Consider the following 15,079-nt stretch of genomic DNA (forward strand, 5'->3'; position numbering starts at 1 on the left):
AGTGAGCAAGTGTCAGAACAGAGCTTAAATAGCCCGGGTAAGCAGGAGAACACGCCCCCAAGCCGCCTGGCCAATCAGGAACCAGAGGTGGAGCCATGTGTGTCAGCTGACAGGTAATCAGCTGACACGCTTCCTTAGAGCATAAGAGGAGCGATGCTGACAGCGCATGTGTCCACCCTCATTTACAGTCTGAGCATCATGCGGCCGGATCTCCGCATGAACGCTGCCGACACCATCCCTGTTGATGTGGCCAGCCGCACTGGAAGTCCCAGATGCGCTGCCAGCAGAGGCAGCCGAACCTGACATGGTAAGAGCAGGCATACTGACAGCATGTTAGTCAAACAGGACCTGTCTTTAGTAAACCCATGCTGATGCTGAGAAATAAGAATATTTTCTACTATGAAGTCATGTATAGTATCTCTTAGTAACCCCTCAAATAGTTTGCATACAACTGATGTTAAGCTTACAGGTCTATAATTTCCTGGATCAGATTTTTTGCCCTTCTTAAATAATGGGAAAACGTGGGCTGTACGCCAATCCACCGGGACTCTGCCAGTTGCAAGAGAGTCACAAAAGATAAGATAAAGGGGTTTATCTATAACTGAACTTAATTCCCTTAGGACCCGAGGATGCATGCCATCTGGGCCAGGTGCCTTGTCTATTTTTAATTTATTTAGTCTTGCCTTCACTTCTTCCTGCGTTAAGTATTTAATATTACAATTGGAAGATTGAGACTCTTCTGCCTCTGTAATTTGCAACACTGATGTGTCCCTTGTGAAGACAGAAGCAAAGAAAGCATTTAAAGTGGACCCAAACTAAAAATACAAGATTTCAGAAATAAAATCTATTTTCTAAATTATAATAATAAATAGCAGCCTTTTTTCAGCTGGATGATGACAAATATAAAATATTTTACATTTATTGGAGAAACCACTCCCTTCCTTTCATATTGCCTGCAAATAATCCGGCAAACTGGTGGAGTAGATGGTGTCTGGCAATGGTGGAATTGCTAATGGCTGCCCCCTGTATAACCCTAGTTATGCAAAGAGGAGGGTGAAAAGCATGCACTGAAATGCTCATAGGGCTGGAAGGAGTGTTTATTTATATTTGTATGTGTCAGAGTGGTGCAACTAAATATTTTGAATTAAAAAAAATGTTTGGTTTGTGTCCGCTTTAATAACTCTGTCTTACCTTGGTCATCCACCATTGAGTTCCCACCCTCATCCTTTAGGGGTAACAGTAAATTCGGGCGCCTGAGGCAAGTGGATAAATCGGGCGCCGCCATTCACTCCCATAATAAATATCGTTTAATGGGCGCCCGACAGGAAAAAAGGGCGCCGGAGAAAAATAACGTTTTATAAGCGGCGCCCGGAGACTTTTACTGTTTTATAACTGCTTCTCATGATTACACATTATTTTATGATTTATAATTTTTTAAACATTATTTTTAAACGAAAAACAGTACAATCTTTTTTAAAACATTATTTTTAAACGAAAAACAGCACAATATTTTTTTCACACGTTATTAATGCTTATCACAGGGGGGTCTTAGGTTTAGGCACCACCAGGGGGGTCTTAGGTTTAGGCATCAACAGGGGGGTCTTAGGTTTAGGCACCACCAGGGGAGTCTTAGGTTTAGGCACCACCAGGGGAGTCTTAGGTTTAGGCACCATCAGGGGAGTCTTAGGTTTAGGCACCACCAGGGGGGTCTTAGGTTTAGGCACCAACACGGGGGTCTAGGGGTTAGGGGTAGGTACAGGGAGGGTTACTTACTAATTTTTTTTAAACGTTATTATACGTTTCACTTTTTAAACGGAAGATTAACGTTTTCACAATTGCCAATTTCATGCACATTATTTAATGATTTATAACTTTATAAAACATTATTTTTAAACGAAATATAGTACATTATATTTTTAAACGTTATCCATGTTTATCGTTTAAAACCCGGCGCCCTTTTTTCCCAGCGCCCCTTTAGGAGTCCAATACAGTCAACCTTTCTTTTTTTAGAATTAATGTACTTGTAAAACTTTTTTGGGTTAGATTTGATATCCCTAGCGATTTGTTTTTAAGCTTCAATCTTTGCCAGCCTAATTTCTTTTTTACAATTTTTATTGCACTCCTTATAATTGCTTAGTGCAGCCTCGGTCCCCTCCTGTTTTAGGACCTTAAAGGCATTCCTTTTCCTCTTCATTTTATCTTTAACCTTTCTATTCATCCATAGAGGCCTTGTTTTATTCCTAGACATTTTGTTTCCATATGGGATATACATACTACAATATTGATTGAGTATAAGTTTAAAAGCTTGCCATTTCCCTTCAGTGTCCTCCCCTTGTAGTACATTATCCCAGTTCACCAAACTTAGTGCCTGCCTGAGTTGATTGAACTTTGCTTTTCTAAAATTCATAGTTTTAGTGGCCCTGCTGCCCCGTGGCCTATCAGTCACCAGATCAAACGTTATCATGTTGTGATCACTATTTCCCAAATGTTCTTGAACCTGCACATTTGATACATTATCTGGTCTATTTGAAAGGATCAAATCCAGTAACGCATTCCCCCTAGTTTGTTTTGTTGCCATTTGAGTCAAGTAATTGTCCTGTAGTGCTGCCAGAAATCTGCTGCTTTTACCAGAATGGGTAGCCTCAATACCCCAGTCAATGTCTGGAAAGTTGAAGTCGCCCATAATTATGACCTCATTTTTACCTGCAGCTTTTTCAATCTGCTGTAGTAATCGCAGTTCTGCAGCTTCATTAATAAGAGGTGGCCTGTAGCATACCCCAATAAGCAATTGGCAACTTTTATTTCCACCATGAATATTTACCCAAACGGACTCCACATCTTCGCAATCTTCCTCCATCTCATCGTTGAGGACAGCTGTAAAAGAATTCTTAACAAAGAGACAAACCCCTCCACCTTTTTTCCCTGTTCTATCCCTCCTAAACACATTGTATCCTTTTAAATTAGCTATCCAGTCATGGCTTTCATCCATCCATGTCTCGGTTATTCCCACAATGTCATAGCCTTTGTCATTCAGAATGAACTCTAGTTTGTCTATTTTATTTGCAAGGCTCCGAGCATTGGTTACCATGCACTTTATATTTTTACCACCACATTTACCAATTTTGTTTACATGAAATTGGCTACTTGAAGTTTTACCAACCTCCTTAATCTTTACACTGTCCCCACCCCCCTCTCCACCCCCCATAATGTTAGGTTCCCACTGTCTTTTACCTTATCTTGCCTGCGAATTGAGACTTTATCCTCCCGCCTCCCCCCAGATCCTAGTTTAAAATCTCCTCCAACCGTTTAGCCATCTTCTCCCCCAATGCAGCTGCACCCTCCCCATTAAGGTGCAGCCCATCCCTGCTGTAGAACCTGTAGCCGACTGCAAAGTCTGCCCAGTTCTCCAGGAACCCAAACCCTTCCTTCCTACACCAATTTCTCAGCCACTTATTTAACTCCCTAAGCTCCCTCTGTCTCTCAGATGTAGCACGTGGCACTGGCAGTATTTCAGAGAACACCACCTTGGAGGTCCCTGCTTTAAGTTTATCTCCAAGTACCTGAAAATCATTTTTGAGGACCTTCCATCTCCCACTAACTTTGTCATTGGTGCCAATGTGTACCATGGCAGCCGGGTCTTCCCCAGCCCCACCCAATAATCTGTCAATTCTTTCCGCTACATGCCGAACCCGAGCACCCGGGAGGCAACAGACTGTACGGCATTCACGGTTTCTTCGACAGATTACCCTATCTGTGCGCCTAATAATTGAATCCCCTACCCCCAGTACCTGTCTAGCCTTAGCTGCACTCCTATTCCCTTTCTTGTTACAGCAGTCTGCCCCTTGGTTGCTAAGGAGCACATCCTGCTGCCGCATTGCTACTCCTGAATCATCCTCCCCAATATTACGCAAACAAGCATACTTATTAGGGAGGGACAACTCGGGACTAGCCTCCCTGCCACTTTTTCCCCTACCCCTTCTAACTGTGACCCAACTAGCGGCTACCTCTGCTTCTTGCGCCGGCTTTACTCCACCCACCTCATCTTCACCGATTCTATCCAGTGTCTGGATCGTGAGATGGGGGCTCCTACCTATCTAACCTATACGGGGGGCACCTATCTAACCTATACTGTGGGCACCTACCTAGCTAGCCTATACTGGTGGCAACTATACTAGCTACCTATATCGGAGGCACCTACCTATCTAACCTATGCTGGGGGCAACTATTCTGGATACCTTTATTGGAGGCAACCCCCTAGCTAATCTGTACTGGCCAGGGCACCTACCTATCTAAGCTATACCGGGGGTGCCTGCCTATGTAACCTATACTGGGGGCAATTATACTGACTTCCTATATTGGAGGCACCTACCTCACTAACCAATACTGGGGGCAATTATACTGGGGCACCTATGCCGGGTGAGTGCAGCCTGATTGGCTGCCATGTGTCTACTGACTGTGATGTAGAGGGTCAAAGTTTAGTCCAATGAGGAGATATAGGGGGCAGCTCGAACACGTTATGTGTTTGCGTCCCACTGCGGAAGTGAACAGCTGAAATTTGCATGAACTACCCACCTGGCGAACCATTCGGGCCATCTCTAGTCCTTACAGGGAGTTGGCGGACTTTCTGCGCCTGCGCAGGCCTGGTCACGCCTATCCTTCTTCATGTTTCCATCCTCAATAGCGTCCTGCACAGGCACAGGACGCTATTGCGGATGGGAATGCAAATAAAAGGCCTATCAGGCCTGTCAGCGAAACCAAAACTAGCTGGCAGAAGGGGCCTGGAGGCGCTGTGAGTGACGGCGAGGGCACAGGACGGCTGCAGGGGGCTGGTAGAAGCCTTAGGAAAGTAAAACTGATTCCTGGCTTAAGTGTCCCTTTAAATTGTTATAAGGTTGAAGATATTTAATTTCATAATTATTTTTCAGCCCAGACAAACTTCAGCCACTGTAGCTAACTCTTGACCTGGGAATTTACAATGCCTCTGTGCCAGGCAAAGCCTCACTTATGTGAGGACTGAGTAAACAAAGTTTTATCATCCTCTAATGACCCTATTTGGATTAATTTGTTTCAATTAAGGCATATTAATGACATGTATTTATGTTTCCAAAAAAAAATCTATGTATCCCCTTTTGGTGTTCCATGTATATACAGTAGCTGTGTGCTTTAAAGAGACTCCGTAACAAAAATTGCATCCTGTTTTTTATCATCCTACAAGTTCCAAAAGCTATTCTAATGTGTTCTGGCTTACTGCAGCACTTTCTGCTATCACCATCTCTGTAATAAATCAACTTATCTCTCTCTTGTCAGACTTGTCAGCCTGTGTCTGGAAGGCTGCCAAGTTCTTCAGTGTTGTGCTTCTACTATGAACTCCCCCTTCCAGGCCCCTCTCTGCACACTGCCTGTGTATTATTTAGATTAGGGAAGCTTCTCTCTTCTCTCTTAGCTTTTACAAGCTGGATAAATCCTCCTTTGAGTTGGCTGGGCTTTCACATACTGAGGAATTACATACAGGCAGAGCTGTCTGCACTCTGCAGGAAGAAACAGCCTGACACTTCAGTGGAAGATAGCTGCAGGGGGAAAGAAACACACAAATGATCTCTTGAGATTCAAAAGGAAGGTTGTATACAGCCTGCTTGTGTATGAATGTATTTTCTATGTGTGGACATACTGTACATCAACCTACTTCCTGTTTTGGTGGCCATTTTGTTTGTTTATAAACAAACTTTTTAAAACTGTTTTTAACCACTTTTAATGCGGCAAGGAGCGGCAAAATTGTGACAGAGGGTAATAGGAGATGTCCCCTAACGCACTGGTATGTTTACTTTTGTGCGATTTTAACAATACAGATTCTCTTTAACAACCTGTCAGCATACAGGAATTGAGTCTGATGAAGGCACAATAGCCAAAAGCTTAAAGAGGAACTGTAACGACAAAACGGCCCCTGGGGTGTACTCACCTCGGGTGGGGGAAGCCTCCGGATCCTAATGAGGCTTCCCACGCCGTCCTCCATCCATCAGGGGTCTCGCTGCAGCCCTCCGTGCAGCGGTGACGTAATATTTACCTTCTTGGCTCCTGCGCAGGCGCTCTGACGGCTGACGGCTCCAAAGTAGGCGGAAATACCCGATCGCCGTCGGGTCTGCTGTACTGCGCAGGCGCAAGTTTCCGGCGCCTGCGCAGTAGAGCGGACCCGACGGAGATTGGGTATTTCCGTCTATTTCCGTGCCGAAAGTCGCCACAGCGCCCCCGCTGGAGCCAGCAAAGGTAAATATTGAACTGAAAGTCGGCACAGTCGCCGGCTGTTCGGAGGGCTGCAGCAAGACCCCCGTGGGACAGAGGACGGCGTGGGAAGCCTCATTAGGATCCGGAGGCTTCCCCCACCCGAGGTGAGTACCCCCCAGGGGATCTTTTTAATGTTACAGAGTCTCTTTAAGGTGGCCATACACTTATAGATTTGCAGCATATTTGACCATCAGATAGATTCCTGGCAGATGCCTGTCAAGTACAATCTGACAGGAATCTATCTGATGTTTGACTAGGAACAGATTTCCAATGCATTTCAGAATGATTTCTGATCAATCGATCGATACCATAGAATTGATCAATCGATCGATGGCTGAAATCGACCAGTGTATGAGCCCCTTTACAGTTTTTTTTTTAATTAGTTAATAAATGGTATCATCCTGATTCACAACTTCTTGCTATTAGGAACTATGGCACACAATGGACCTGGTGAGAACCTGTGATTAAAGTAACATGGAAATATTTGAGAGGATAATTCCTTCAGTTATACAGTAGTTTCCAAACAACTGTCAGATTCATACAGTGTTTGTGCATTTTGGAATATCAGATTGGCTTATGTTGGGGACAACATAAACTTTTGTGGGGGAGAGTGTAAAGTATGTATAAAACAGGCACCCCTAAAAATGTTTTAATGTCAGTTTCATAGATTGATATAATAATTATAGATCCAGAAATATAATTCTGATATTCTGTAGGAAAGACACACATTACCCCAGCATATCTGTTGCACTTCATGTGGGAGGGGGGACCAACTGTACTTTCTTGCTGGTGGGGTAGTAGCCTTTGTTGCACTGTTCCTGCTATAGTAAAAGGGTGTTCCTCCATCTCAATACAGATTGTTTGATCCTCAATAGAGATAGCCCAAATGGTCAGTTCCCAGCAAAATTCAGCTGTTCGTATCCACGGTGGGACGCGAACACATAGCGCTTTCAACCCACCCACTACACCTCGTCATTGGGTAAACTTTGACCCTCTACATCACAGTCAGCAGACACATGGCAGCCAATCAGACTGCACTCACTCCCCCCCCCCCCCCCCCTCATAAAAACAAAGCAGCGCCAGCCATGTTCTCAGTCTGCTGCTGCTATAGTGAGAGGAAGGGACAGGTTGCCGCAGAGACAGGGACAGTTAGCTAGGCTGTTATTTATTGATGAATACACCCCAAAACACATTGTTCAATTGTGTTTTTTTAAAGCCAGCACACTATCTATCATCATAAGCTGTGCTTAGCTTGCAACTGTATTTGTGATTGAACATACTATAGCATATCTGTCTGGGAGGGTTACGCACTGCATATAGGCCAGGCCACAGTCACTGCTGGGCCTTGCACTTCTACTATCCTCTTCTATCTATTACAAGCCAACATCTGTCTATCATCATAAGCTGTGCTTAGCTTGCAACTGTATTTGTGATTGAACATACTATAGGGTATCTGTCTGTGTGGGTTAAAGTACACAGCCCTGTTGTACACACACACAGCTGCTGTGTATTTGACACTGATTGTGTGCCTCTTTGCGATTACAAACACTGTCTACCACTATTGAATATTGTTAGTACATACCCAATATGGATGGGAAAAAAATGACAAGCAGAGGCAGGCCACCCCACAGGTCTTTTTGGGGTAGTGCTGATGTGATTTTGTGTGGCCTTTGATCAATGCAGAGTGTTCAGAGGGTACGTACCCTTAACCCCCATGATTATGAGGAAATAGTTGACTTCATAACACAGAACACCTCAGCTTCCGGACGGAATGATGACATATCTTCCCCCTCCTACTCTGATTCTGGCACCCCACAACTACTTAACACTCAACCGGCAGCCACCACCGCTACTACTAGCACCACAGCCACTCCATTTCAGAGTTTGCAGGAGTTATTCACACAGGTTTGTAGTGAATTTAAAGATGCAGGAGCATTATTGGTACAAGATGAAGGCGCTAAGGATTTAGTAGTACTGCATACCCCCAAGGCAGAGGCAGAGGCAGGCCACCCCACAGGTCTTTTCGAGGTCGTGCTGGCGTCATTTCGTGCGGCCCTCGACCAATGCACAGTGTTCAGAGGGTACGTACCCTCAACCCCAAAAATTCTGAGGACTTAGTTAACTGGTTAACACAGAACACCTCATCTTCCTCAGCTTCTGCATGGAACCATGACATATCTTCCTCCTCCTGCTCTGATTTGGGCACCCCACAACTACTTACCACTCAACCGGCAGCCACCACCACTACTACTAGCACCACAGCCACTCCACTTCAGATGTCGCAGAAGTTATCCACACATGTCTGGAGTCAAGTTACTGATCCACAATCATTAATGTTACAAGATGAATGCACTAAGGATGTTACATCACCTCATATGTCTTAGTTAGGCACCACTACACACATAGACATAAGGTGTGAGGATGATGATAATGAACTACCTGTTGTTGGTGCAGTTTTGGAAGTGTCTGATACAAGCGAAGCTATGGATGATGATGATGTGGGCATGGATGCTATGTGGGAGCCCGAAAGACGAGATGAACAGGAGGACAGTTCAGAGGGGGAGACAGTAAAATGACTCAAGGACCAGGACCTGTACTGGGTAGAAATGTTACTAGATCCTCGGTATAAGCACAAAGTGGCGGAAATGTTACCAAATTACCAGAAGGCAGAAAGGATGCAGTACTTGCACAACAATCTGGCAAGTATGATTTACAGTGCGTTTAAGGGTGATGTCACAGCACAATGGGAAAGAGGTGCCATTAATCCTCCTCCTCCTCCCATGTTCACGCTCTAGCGATCTGATGGTGATGTCGGACATGCAGACTTTCTTTAGTCCAATGCCTCATCTCAGCCCTTCCGGATACACCCTCCACCAACTGCTTCCAAAACTCTCTCCGAATCCGATTCCGATTCAAAGTTTGGATAGTGGAAAAAGTTTGGATTATCTGATAGTTCGGACACCCGAATATTGGATGAGCACCCCCCCCCCCCCCCCCTGTAGGTGCCTGCAGTATAGGTTAGATAGGTAAGTCCCCACAGTATAGGTTAGACAGGTAGATGCCCTCAGTATAGATTAGATAGGTAGGTGCCTCCAGCATAGGTTAGATAGGTAGGTGCCCCCAGTATAGGTTAGATAGGTAGGTGCCCCCAGTATAGGTTAGATCAGTAGATGCCCCCAGTATAGGTTAGATAGATAGGTGCCCCTCAGTATAGGTTAGATAGGTAGGTGCCCCTCAGTATAGGTTAGATAGGTAGATGCCCCCAGTATAGATTAGATAGGGAGGTGCTGGCAGTATAGGCTAGATAGGTAGGTGCCCCCAGTATAGGTTAGATAGGTAAGTGCCTGCAGTATAGGCTAGATAGGTAAGTGTCCACAGTATAGGTTAGATAGGTAGATGCTCAAGTATAGATTAGATAGGTAGGAGCACGCAGTATAGGTTAGATAGGTAGAGGTACCCCTCAGTATAGGTTAGATCAGTAGATGCCCCCAGTATAGGTTAGATAGGTAGGTGCCCCTCAGTATAGGTTAGATCGGTAGGTGCCCCTCAGTATAGGTTAGATAGGTAGATGCCCCCAGTATCGGTTAGATAGATAGATGCCCCTCAGTATAGGTTAGATAGGTAGATGCCCCCAGTATAGATTAGAAAGGTAGGTACCCTCAGTATAGGTTAGGTAGATGCATGCCCCCAGTGGGCTTGATTCACAAAAGGGCGCTAAGTGTTAGCGCCCCAGTGAAAAGCTGCTCAGTGCACGTAAAGTAGCTTTGCGTGCTCTAATAGTCGCGCAAAACTACATCACGCAGAAAACGTCGCACTCTGTGTGCAGCGTGGTGCAAAATTATCGCTGTAGCGGTGTGACGAAAATGTTGCATATGATGCCCCTGAAACGTCACACCAGTGCGCCCAATGGTGCGACCTTTTGGTGCACCGATGTAACGTGCACAATGCAGATTTTTATATGCGATGACTGCCTAGCGTCCTAGTTTGGACGTCTTAAGCCTTAAGATGTCCTAACTGAGTTAGCGCCGGTTAGTGAATCGAGCCCCAGATAGGTTAGATAGATAAGTGTCTCCGGCAGAATAGGGTGGTGGGAGCGGGCAGAGTGAAGTTTCAACTCACCTGGCTTCCTTGATCCTGCACACAGCTTCTATCTTCTTCCTGTCCTGGCGTGTGTTGTCTGTTGCATCAGTAAGAGCTCGCCCTGTGATGACATGCGGTTACGTCATCACAGGGGGCGCTGTTACCATAGCGACAGATGCTGCACGCCGGGACAGGGTGAAGATAGAGGCTGTGTGCAGGATCGAGGCAGGTCAGTTGAAACTTTGCTCTGCCCGCTCCCCTCGGCCCCCGCTGCGCCCACTCTCCTGCCTCTCCGCCGCCAGCAGCCAAGCGAGGCCCCCCTCCGTGTGAGGCCCCAAGCGGGGGCGTGGCTCGCCTGTATGCTGGCCCTTGAGTCATCACTACACAAACAGCTGTTTGCGCTGCGTTACACAGTGAGTTTGGTCTGTCAGTGTGAAGCAGTACACTACTTACACTACCTGATCCGTGTATACACATGCAAGATGTTTTAAAGCACTTTATGCCTCCAATTTAGGAATGCAATGTGATTTCTGTCCTTTAGGGATTACAACCCTACCCTGCGTCAATACGTACTTTTCCCCGGGACTTTTGGCATGTATCCCACTCCGCCATACCCCCCTCCAGGTGTTAGATCCCTTGAAACAACTTTTCTATCACTTTTGTGGCCAGAAATAGTCCCTGTATGTTTTAAAATTAATCTACTCATTGATATCTACGGCGGTTATCCTGGTTCGCAAGATCTTGAACTTTTGTGGAAGTTCGCGGTTCGCGACCCCAAAATCTGATGTTCGGACCATCTCTAATCCTCAATAAACACCCAGTTTAACCTATTGCACTGTGGAGTTTATCCATAATATGTGCAATACTAAGGTAGCGCCAACTGTTGCACATGTTATGCTAGCAACACTCACATTGCTGACTTAGGTAACACGGGTTGTGCTAATTAGATGTGCACTACGATATCAGCAGTAATAATAGTTACATATGCCATGCTCTGTCTGTGTAGAGCTATCTAACCACAGGTTAGTGAATCAGGGTGTTAGTTACAATTGGTCAATATACAGTAGGAGTATGTAGATCTTACCTCCTCAAGAACAACATTTCTTAAAAAAATGTGTACAAAGTGTACCGAAACCCAGACAGCAGAATGGTGGAGGTGGATCAAGGGTGATCTAGATTTTTCAAATAAAGGTATTAAGAATGACCGTGGTTACCTGAAATGCAGAGTGAGCCAATAAATAGAGATGGCCTAAACAGTTTGCCAGCGGACAATTCCTGTTGAACTTGAGCTGTTCGCCATTTGCATTTAATGCAAAAAAATTTTGTTGTCAAAAATTTGCATAAGCATTTTTTTTATTAAAGTCAATGGCTGCCAACTTTAGTGGTTAATAGCAAAGCCCTCATATGTGCTAAAGATCCCATACATGCAAGAAACAATAGATTATTATTATTTTTTAAAGACCTTATAGTTTTGGAGAGAATCGATTTAAAAACTTCATAGGAAAAAGTAAATATTTAAATGTGGTAAATAACAAAAAATGTATCAACCTAACAGTAGTGTAAATTTAAATATTTCAAAACAAAGAGCAGTGAATTTCATGAAATATTTCCAAGGGGTCCGTACATAGTGCGTACAAACCCCCTGGAAACCCCATGGAATTGTGGCAACGCTTTGGCCAGGTATCGCTATATAGCCGCAATATGGCTGTATAAGGTTCCCTGGCAACGTTACCAGTTTTTTGGACCTTTTTTTGTCCAGAGTGTGGTAAAAAAAAAAAGACGTGGAGTCCCCCCTCCCGAGCCTCTTTAACTCGTTGTCCCCCATGCAGGCTGAGATAGCCAGAATGCGGAGCCCCGGCCGCATGGGGCTTCACACCCTGAGCTATAGCAGCCCGTGTGGTCCCTGGTATGGGGGGGGGGGGAGGTTGGGGGAGAGGGGTGGCCAAGCCTTCCCCTCTCCCCGAGCCCTTGTCCAATCCATGGACAAGGGTCTCTTCCCCACCTCCGGTGCCCCAGGAGGAGGTGGGGGCGACGACTCCCTTTAAGAAGAGGACTCCCAGATGCCAGCCCCCTCCTGGGAAGAAATTAGTATAGGGGTATAAAGTTCCCCTTACCCACTTCCACAAAGGGTTAAATGTGTTGGCACTTTATAAATATTATAAATAAATAAATAAAAAACTGGAAAAGGTCCTTTATTAATCATGAATACTTACCTAAGAAAATCTTTCCATGCCAATAGCCTTGTAAATGTCCCATGCCAATATCTTCTCGTTAAATTGATTGAAGATGTCCGCTGTGCACCCGCCGCTACATCGCTGCTCCCTGCTCAGCTCTAGCTATACTAAGTAAGTATAGTATATAAGTAAGTATAGGTAGAGCACAAATCATTTTTAAATTTCCCTCCAAGGCTCTCATTTGGTCTATTAACAGATATCTGGAGGAATGGGGAGCCCTGGGTGGACATTTGAAGATCGCCAGCGCATACCACAAAGGTGCATCTGAAATGACCACCAGCTCATGTGTGCAGCACCTCTAATAGGCTTTCTGCACACTTCGCATTCAATTCAGATGCAAATCATATGCAAATCTGCTGCTACTTAGCTACTACTTATTATGCAAACAGGAAACTCAGGAGGAGGGGCTGGGAGCAGCTAACCTGATAGTTATATACTTGCAGAGTTAAGAAAAAGTTTGGGGAAGGCTGTGCATCCCTAGACACATGCTACAATGGAATGGTTAATCGCACAGGCATACACCCCCTCTGCCAGACTGAACAATGCATGCCCTGCATCCAAGACAAGTGCTAACATTTAGTACACTAGGAGGAACTTTAGCTTCCAATATGGTTTGCATGCAAAGTATAATGTACTAGACACTTGCACCACGGTGAGGCAAACCTCCGGGCAAGTGACCTAACCTAAATTAAGACCACATATGTAAAACCTTGGGAGCAGCTAAGCAAAAAAATGTGTAACTTACATTTTGTTGGACAGCGAGGAGAGGGCCAGCGCATACCATATGTCCGACAAAGATATTTTTGATTATTTTCAGCCTGCTATCAAACTATAAGGCTCGGTTCACATTTGCGTTTTGAGCCAAACCGGATCCGATGAGTGGATCCGGGGTCTGCATCACCGGATCCGGATGGCCCACGGAGTGGCTATTCACATTGTGAAAACGGATCTGATCAATGATTGATCGGATCAGTTTTCACTCAGCAAATACATACCTAATCTTCGCAGCAACCGGCTGTAGAGGGTTCCTCTTCTTCCGGCTTGATTACACAGCGCGTCATGAGACTAGTCACATGACGCATCATGTAGTCACATGACCCGGAAGAAGACGGAAGCCTCTACCACCGGCTGCTGCACACGATCAGGTATGTATAAACCCTCCCTAGACCACCTGCCCGGCTGCTGCACCCTCCCCTCACCCTCCCGTTGCTCACGATCACATCGCCCATCACCCCCATCGCCCACTAGTGTGAAGAAACATTCCGTTTCCCATTGCCCCCAATTCTGCAGCATTTTTTTCCTGGCTCCGTTCCGCAGGGCAGAACGGTCCAGAAAATTAGGGCCTGCAGCAATTTTGGGATCCGGGGGCCGGAACGTACGGAACGTACCCGTACCAACGGACAGATGTGAATGGATCTATAGGTTAACATTGGATCCATTTACATCCGTTCCGTTTGTACAGTATACGTTCCGCTTACGTTCCGCAAAATAACGCTAATGTGAACCGAGCCTTAGTGGTATCATTTGATATCAGGTTCCAATTTGATTTTTGCACTGAAGTCTACTGCAAAAATGTATTTATTATTGAAGAAGTCGCAAACTATCCAAATGAGTACCAGGGAGAAACTAACTATGCACAATTTGTCCTACCTGGACTAGCGCTATGGGTGCAGAAACATGTAAAAGACTGGTATCTTTATTATCAAAATAGAGTTTGCCCATGTGTGGCCAGCACTATATTGATAAGAGAACTGTCTGCTTAGTGCTAACCAGCTAATCACAATTGGCTGAGGGTTCTTCGCTGATCCCACAACAATCCTGGTACTCCGTGTGCATGGTTATTCAAGAAGTCCAAATATGCTATTATCTTTATTTTTTCTATCAATTATTATTATTATCAATTATCAGTAGTGACAAGCTAAAACATCTGATTCCTTCAAGTGATCATTCTGTCATTACAAGTATTACAATAAAATAAAGGAGAGGGTGTTTACCTTGTAGCGCTTTGCTCCAGAGCGGGCACTGTATGTCCACAGTCTGACTTAGTGCTAGCTATACTATTGTTTTTTATATACTCTGACATAGATTGCTTTCAGTTTTGCCGAAACTGAGACTTTATTATTGGAATTTTTACTTGGTGCCGTGAATAATGTTTGAGTCCCTGCCTTAGGAAAACAAATGCTGAAATGCAAACAAAGAGTTATAAAAGAGGGGTATAAACAGTGAACACGCCAATGCTGATATGTTTTTGTAGTGTAAACTCCTGTAAGTAACAAAGTATCCTTTACAACTGAAATAGAATCAAATCTTTTAGGGGAGAAAGAATAAAAATAAAAATGTATAAGGTGTTTGCATAAGTGGGCACATAATTAGGGACCATTCGCATTTGCACTAATCACGTTTCCGTGTGTCCCGGCCGTCATGGCGATGAAAGGGATGCAGTGTGTCTTGCACAGTAAACCTGGAAGCAAGGCATACATAAATTG

At 44.8% G+C, this 15,079-nt stretch overlaps 1 protein-coding gene across 1 annotated transcript in view; it reads right to left on the reverse strand.

Annotated features, from left to right (window-relative positions):
- The window catches only part of LOC137523129 (interferon-inducible GTPase 5-like), a 57,605-nt gene extending 42,984 nt beyond the window's left edge, over nt 1-14,621 (reverse strand). Inside the window, exon 1 of the mRNA XM_068243363.1 lies at nt 14,588-14,621. The gene's annotated coding sequence lies outside the window, so the exon portion shown is untranslated. The remainder of the gene's footprint in view (nt 1-14,587) is intronic.
- Nucleotides 14,622-15,079: the final 458 nt, after the last annotated feature.

This window comes from Hyperolius riggenbachi, chromosome 6, assembly GCF_040937935.1.
Source record: "Hyperolius riggenbachi isolate aHypRig1 chromosome 6, aHypRig1.pri, whole genome shotgun sequence".
NCBI classification, from domain to species: domain Eukaryota; kingdom Metazoa; phylum Chordata; class Amphibia; order Anura; family Hyperoliidae; genus Hyperolius; species Hyperolius riggenbachi.